Genomic DNA, 7313 nt, shown 5'->3' on the forward strand with positions numbered 1-7313 from the left:
ATTACGAATTATACTATAGCACATTTCTAGTAGGTTTAACGAATTATATGTCATTTATTTGAATTCAAATTTATTTTAATGAATTTGTATTTACTAAAAAGATGTAATTTTTATTTAAAAAAAAAGTTTGTACTATATGGATTTGAATGAGTGTTTTGAATTCTTAGAATTTTGTGCATTTGCAATGTACCTAAGTTAGTAGCGAGCGAAGTGAGCTTGATTTGCGAAGCAAACCATATAAGATTGCGTAGCAATTTTCGGGGGTTGGCGAGCGTTAGCGAGTAGGGGGACAGCCCACTAGTAATAATAAATAAAGAAATAATCAAAATGATTTTTTTATTATTGAAGTTATACTTCTTATGCGACTTCCAACAAGGTTGCGTTAAACGTTTAACTCTACATTTTTATTGGCAGGGAAATCACGTGGTAGGATCCAGTTTTCCCTCATTCATTTCCATATTGTTTTGGTTCTCACAAGCATAAAAATAATAAAAGTCATAAGAGTATTGTTTTTCTATAAATATTTATTTAGTTTGCTTTGATACACATATTTTAATAGGGTAGTATTTTTTATTTTCAAATTTAGTGGATAACAATTGTAAAAAATGAGTGAAAACAATCCCACGGATAATGCGATGGATTTAAGGTTATGTCAAGGTACGTCTCTTGTGATTATCAATTGATTGTTAGGTTTTCTCTTCTGAAATTACATTATGACGCATTCACATACATTATCAATACAAATACATTTTCCAGAGCGAGACGATGAAGCAACTACAAGCACTTCCACTGGTTCAAGAGGTCCACGAGGGAAAAATGCACAATATTACCGTGATTACAGAGCACGGAAGCGAGCGGAGCAGAAAAAAGAGTCATTGAATAGAACTAGTGATCCTTCTACGACTGCTGATTCTTCTACAACTAACGTCGCAAGTTGCGAAGTTGAAGTTTGAAGTCCCTCCGCACGGAGGGACTCCACGCACTATTTTTTTTTATTGTGTCGTAATAAGTCTTTCGTAGTTTTGGTCATTATTATTATTATTGATTATTTTATTTTTTATTTACCTCGTACGAAGAACGGGTATTCAACTAGTTAATAAATAAGAAAATAATAATAAACAATAAAAAAAAATTAAAATTTGGGGTTATAAGCTTCTCATACAAGGTGATTTCATGCTGAAAATATGCCAGTTTAAGTGGTTACATGCCAATTGGTCTCACTCGTTAGGTATTGTTCAATCACGACCAGTCGACAATTGGTGGGAAAACTTAGCGGAAGAGTTCACTTTTTATATTTGAGGAAAGTTAAAACACGTGAAATACGAACGGGAGAATTCCAGACTGGCATATCATTCAGATTCTTAGGTTCAGTACGATATAAAGCTCTTTAAATAAGTTAGATTTTTATTTCATTTCTTTTCTACAATACGCCAAACAAGTTGTCTAAATTCAGTTTCCTCTGATTCTCTTTTGTTTTGACTTTCGTTGCCTTCTTTCCCTAAATCTCTTGAATAAATTCAACTTTCTCGCTTCAGGCTTACTTTGCACACGACAGCTTGTCGTGATCGAATCAGGCTGTTGATGCTTATCGGAGCAGGATTCCCGAGGTCTGGAAAATTTTTTAAAGTTTTAGCAAAAGTGAGATAAATGTATTAAGCTACCAATGAATATTTAATTTAAAGGAAATGCACATGGGTGCAAAAAAGTAGCTCTGGAATAGTTTCGTGATTCACAAATTAAAGATAAACTAGTGGGCTGTGCCCCCTGCTCGCTAACTCTCGTCAACCCCGGAAAATTGCTACGCAATCTTATTTGGTTTGCTTCGCAAACCAAGCTCGCTTCCCCCGCTACTAACTTAGGTACATGCACAAAATTCTAAAAATTCAAAACAATCATTCAAATCCATATAACAACTTTTTTTAAAAAAAAAATACATATTTTTAGTAAATACTAAGTCATTAAAATAAATTTGTATTCAAATAAATGGCATGTAATTCGTTAAACCTATTAGAAATGTGCTATAGTATAAAATCTTAAAGCGTAACAGCACGACTGAGACTCATTTTTCGATGAATAACTAATAACAGTAATAAAACAAGTAAATCGGTGATATAAATAAAAAATCGTCAAATAAATTCGTTATATGTAAATTCGTGAAAAAAAGCGCTCTCGAGAAAATACTAAAATAGAGATCTATCGGCAAAGACTATTCACTTCTGCCGAGCTTAATAGTATGAAATTGCCGCAGCTGACAATGCTCTCTCTGTTTATTTCAGTTTCCGTTTTTAAAAGCGCTATATGTTGAGCCACCTCAGCTAAATTTGGCATGTGACATTTTTCGCGGCAATCATTGGTCGATTTCCTAGCGTTGCCATTCGGGGAGTTGTAATGAGGCTTTTTTTTGTCGCCGTGTAAGAGAAANCAAATGAGTGCGGGTACTCTCTTCTTATCAATAACTGACACTTGGTAAGCGTTAAAAATTAAAATTTAGCGTGATACGCTAAATTAATACCTTTTTGCTTGTTTTTCAATAAAATAGCTAAGCATTTGACTGTGATTAATGCTACTTGTTACATAAGCTAACACTTTTTTCTCGCAAAAGCTATGCAATTAATTTAGAAAAAATTTCATACTTTGATGAGTGTCAGCAATTTTGATTCCAGTTTATTTTTTAAATCTTAAATATCAAACATATAAGTTTCAGAACAAATATCACCAAAGAAATTAATCGTTCTGGTCTTGATCGCCGTGGAAGAGAGAAAACTAACCTACTGTTCCATCGTCTTCTGGATCAACTCGTTATTAGTATGATCGCAAAAATTAAAAAATTTGAGGATTTTTCTTTGATAATTTTCAGAACACTATTTACATTAATGTAATTAACTTCAATTTTCACAATTACGGGCAAATTAAAACAGGCTGTAGCTTCAACTATACAACTTGATTGATAACTTTTGTTGCTAACATTTTTCTGTAAGGTAGAACAGGACTTTCAGTTTTTAAAATTCCAGTTGATTTTGAATGTTCTTCATTTTGCAACATTTCAGAAAGAAATTTTATTATAGCGAGATCTTTTTGATTACAAAATGTTTCATACCAAGATGTTTCACTAAGTCTGAGGTATTAATATTTAATTATTTTAATTATTTTATTTATTTGTTCTAATCTTGTGGGCACACGATTAGAAATAAATAAATAAAGTAAGTAAATAAATAAATATATGATAGCGAGAGGATGTCGTTAAAGTTACAAATCGAGTAAGGAGATTGGTAAGCAGAAGCAGGGGGTGGAGTCTTTTTTTAAATATTTAATTTGTAGTTCATTAACTTCGAATTAGAGCTGCAAAATGGGCTATTGGCGACGGTTTGGGAAACATCCCTGAGGATGATCCGAAGACATGCCATCACAATTTTGATCCTCTGCAGAGGGGATGACACCTCCGCTTCGGTAGCCTGACGACCTGCACGCGAAGTTGAGCACTTTACAGTAGAACAGTTTAACGAGGACCAATACCGTACACCCTCGGTCCCTATGCAGACAGATCCAAGTGATTCGACCTGCACGCGAAGTTGAGCACTTTACGGTAGAACAGTTTAACGAGGACCAATACCGTACACCCTCGGTCTCTATGCAGACTGATCCAAGTGGTCACCCACCTGCACACTGACAGCAACCAGTGATGCTTGACTTCGGTGATCTGCTGGAAACCGTGTCTTAACGATCAGTCCACTGCTGGGGCACCTTAATTGTGGTAATCGATACTAATTGAAATATAAAAAAAAGCTCTGTACTAAAGAGCAACAGTAATGGAGAAAATGAGCTTATTCGTTACGGGAAATAGCATAAAGTCGCCATAATTTTACTGACAATAATGATGCTTAATTTTGGTAATAAATGCTACTGGCATTCAGGTAATTGGTGCAGTTTTAATAGCTACTAAATATACTCTTATATAAGTACAATAAATATATTCTTATATAGGTACAAAGTATTTAATGAGTGAAATCGGTGATGATTTAAGCTTCATTATTACTGTACATATTTTATACATTTTTTAGGGCTCTTCGAAGACATAAGTACAGGAGAAAGTAGCTTGATTGTGGTAAATTTAGCCTATCATGAGTTGCATTGAGCAACAGCATTATGCCAGATGTCACTGAATAAAGTTAATCTTTGTTTCGATGAGATGAACTACTGCATAAGTATTTTGTTTAATCCAACGATGTGAGGTCGCCAAGAAGGGCAACTAATAAGAATAAATAAATAAAAAAACATTGGAATTATTTTAGTTTTATTATTTGTGGCGGTATTTGTGACTTACAGTTTTGTGCCTAACTTTGTAGGGAAGTTCAGTATTGATTAATTGATGTTTATTTTTTCACCCCGTACGAATAACGGATACTCAGCTAGTAAATAATAATTAAACAAAACTTTAGCTTTATTAATTGTCTCAGAATAGGTCTTCCAGTTTTGTGCATAATTTCGTAGTGTTGTGCTGTACTGATTTATTGATTCTTTTCTTTTCTTTTCAAACCCGTGTGAAGAATCAGCTAGTAGTAAATACAGTGAAATGGTTAAATTCTAAATGGGTTGAAACGAGCCCGCTTCTTAAGCATTTTTTATAAAATTACATTATGGATGTAACTTTTCAATCATAAAAATATTGAAACTTTTAAAATAAATATAAATTTTTGTTAAAAAGTGCAGCGCACAGCATGCTTGAGACGTTGACTTTTATTTTGCAATTTCTTTTGATTAAAATTATCATTGTTAGTTGTTAAATAATTCTATATTTAACAGCTAACAATGAACTGCTATAGTTATATTTAGAGAGTGATAAATAATTGGCGCAGTGTAACAACCAGAAAATTAAGTTTCGCACTAAAGATTTCCAATTTCACCCATTATTAGAAGTTTAAGATGCATCAAAAGTGACGTAAATAGCATCAGGTTCGAGGAAACATTATAATTTGAAAACGATATTGAAAAATATGTTCTATTGTTTCGATTAATGGAACTTGTAAGAGAAAGTTCTATATTATGCAAACGTTTGAGTATTATCAAATTTAAGCAGACCGTGATAGAGACCTGAGACAGAAAGTTGGTTATTGGTGGTTAGTGGTTGGCCATTGATCGCCAAGGCCGGCTGCTTTGACCGTCTATCTATGAATGGTGTCATTGATGCGGCATGGATGGTATATTTGCTGCTTTAAATCATTTCTTTGCTATTCGGGTCACAGAGCAAGGGATTGCTTGATCTTTTTTTTTAATTCATTCTTATTTATTTCCTGCTTGATAAACAGACTTTCCCTTGAAGTCAGAGATTTCAATTACAGAGTTAAGAAACCCTTTCTCGTTTTGTAAATACCTTATTACCTATATTTCTTACACACTGTTACATCAAAACACGCCCAATTCAAAGCCGCTTAATTGGCTTTATTATGTATGCGAAATGACATAAATTCGATGTCTTAATTATGAATGGGAGAATATTATCTGGTATTTAAATTAGCAGTTTGTATGCCCTTTTTAATTGCTGTTAAAAAGAATATCCCCACGTATTTCATCCAAAGTTTTTATCTCTGATACTTTGTAAGTAGCTTACGAAATATGGAATAAGCTAGAACTAGAAGGATCAGTTACTAAATTGTGTTTGTGGGCTAAACACATATATTATTCTAAGATCTGTTTTATTCACTAGCTTTGTTCACTGTACGAAATTCTGGCAAATTTGTTTTGCGAAATTGATTTATTAGAAATAATTAATATTAGGATATCTTGATCTGAGGGAAGCAATATAATTATTTTTGATTCATTAATTAAATTTTGCGATAAAGCATGAAAAATGACTGGGTTTCATGATTAAACTTCGGCTGAGCACAAACTTCAAAATTATATTTCGTCTAATTTTTAATTCCCAGAAAATATACAACTAAATAAATTTTTTTGACCAATAGAATGAGACTGAATTTTTTAAATATTTTTTTCGGAAGCATTGGGATTTGTTTAATGAATGAACTATAATAATTCAGTGCAATGGTGCCATTATGACGCTTTTCTAAAAGTTTGTTTTAGCTCAAAAGGCTCTTTTAGCAACACTTAAAACAAACTGTTAGTTGATATAGTAAATTTGAATAGCTGACACTCTACGCCTTTTAATTTAGGACTTCTGTCATATGTTCGTTTACTTCTGCTCGATTAAAGTGAATGAATAATACTTATCTAAGATTTATTCTTTGAAAGTTGTGATTTTATGCTTTATTTTAATAAACACTAGATGAAATAAAGAATTTAAAGAATACTTTAACTATTATTAAAACAAAGTTTCAATAACCAAACCATAACTTTAACTTAAAATTGTGAATTCTTTTTTTTTTTCTCTTGATTTTTTAAAATGACAAAATAAATGTAACAAATTGTGTTTATAAATGTATTCATTCATCAAAAAATAAATAAATATTTAATCTATATATTTTTATATTAAAATATAAATTTTTTATTCCACATCAAAATAGATAAGTTAAGCTAAAAAAAAATTTAAAAATCTATGCACTCATTGAATTTTTTTTCCACGAAATTTCTTTGTAGAAAATTCGATAATGTCAAAGATACTGCAACATATTATGAGAAAAAAATACTTAAATGTTTATTTTAATCTGCATTTTCAATCGATTTTTAAAAATGTAATTTCAAATGTGTTGGAATTTAACACATACCAAGAAAGAAAGTAATTTTGTTAGCTAAAATTAATTAATGCAACAATAATAAATTTTAAAACTAATGCAGCAATTTATTTAAATAAATTTTAAAATAAATTTTTATAGAAAAAGAAACAATAAAAGTATCACTAATTTAAGCCACTGTTTTTAAACTTTTTAAATCAATATATATATACTAGGAGGCTTCGCCCCCTGCTCACTGGCTCTCGCTAACCCCGGAACTGCTTTCGCAGTTCATTTCGCATTGCTTCGCAATCCAATGCGCGCTTTGCTCGCTCATTGGATACGTTCTTAACGTCTAGCTTTTGTATACTTTTTTGAATACTGAAGTTCCGAAAACTTTTCACTGTAGAAAATTCTAAACTTGTGCATTTCAACATTATCTGGGCATTTGGCGATACAACACTTATAGAATTGAAGGATTTGTTACGTCAAGCACTCAGGTATCATAATTTTGATCTAGTTGCGCTTCTATGTGATTTTGATTTATGTTGCTAAATTAACTTTCAAAAAATTCTATGGCTGGCAACAGCATTTTTATTTTTTAAGTTGTTTATTTTTATTTATTATATATAATTCTCTTCCATTTAGTTT

Source organism: Parasteatoda tepidariorum, chromosome 7 (genome assembly GCF_043381705.1).
Source record: "Parasteatoda tepidariorum isolate YZ-2023 chromosome 7, CAS_Ptep_4.0, whole genome shotgun sequence".
Taxonomy (NCBI): domain Eukaryota; kingdom Metazoa; phylum Arthropoda; class Arachnida; order Araneae; family Theridiidae; genus Parasteatoda; species Parasteatoda tepidariorum.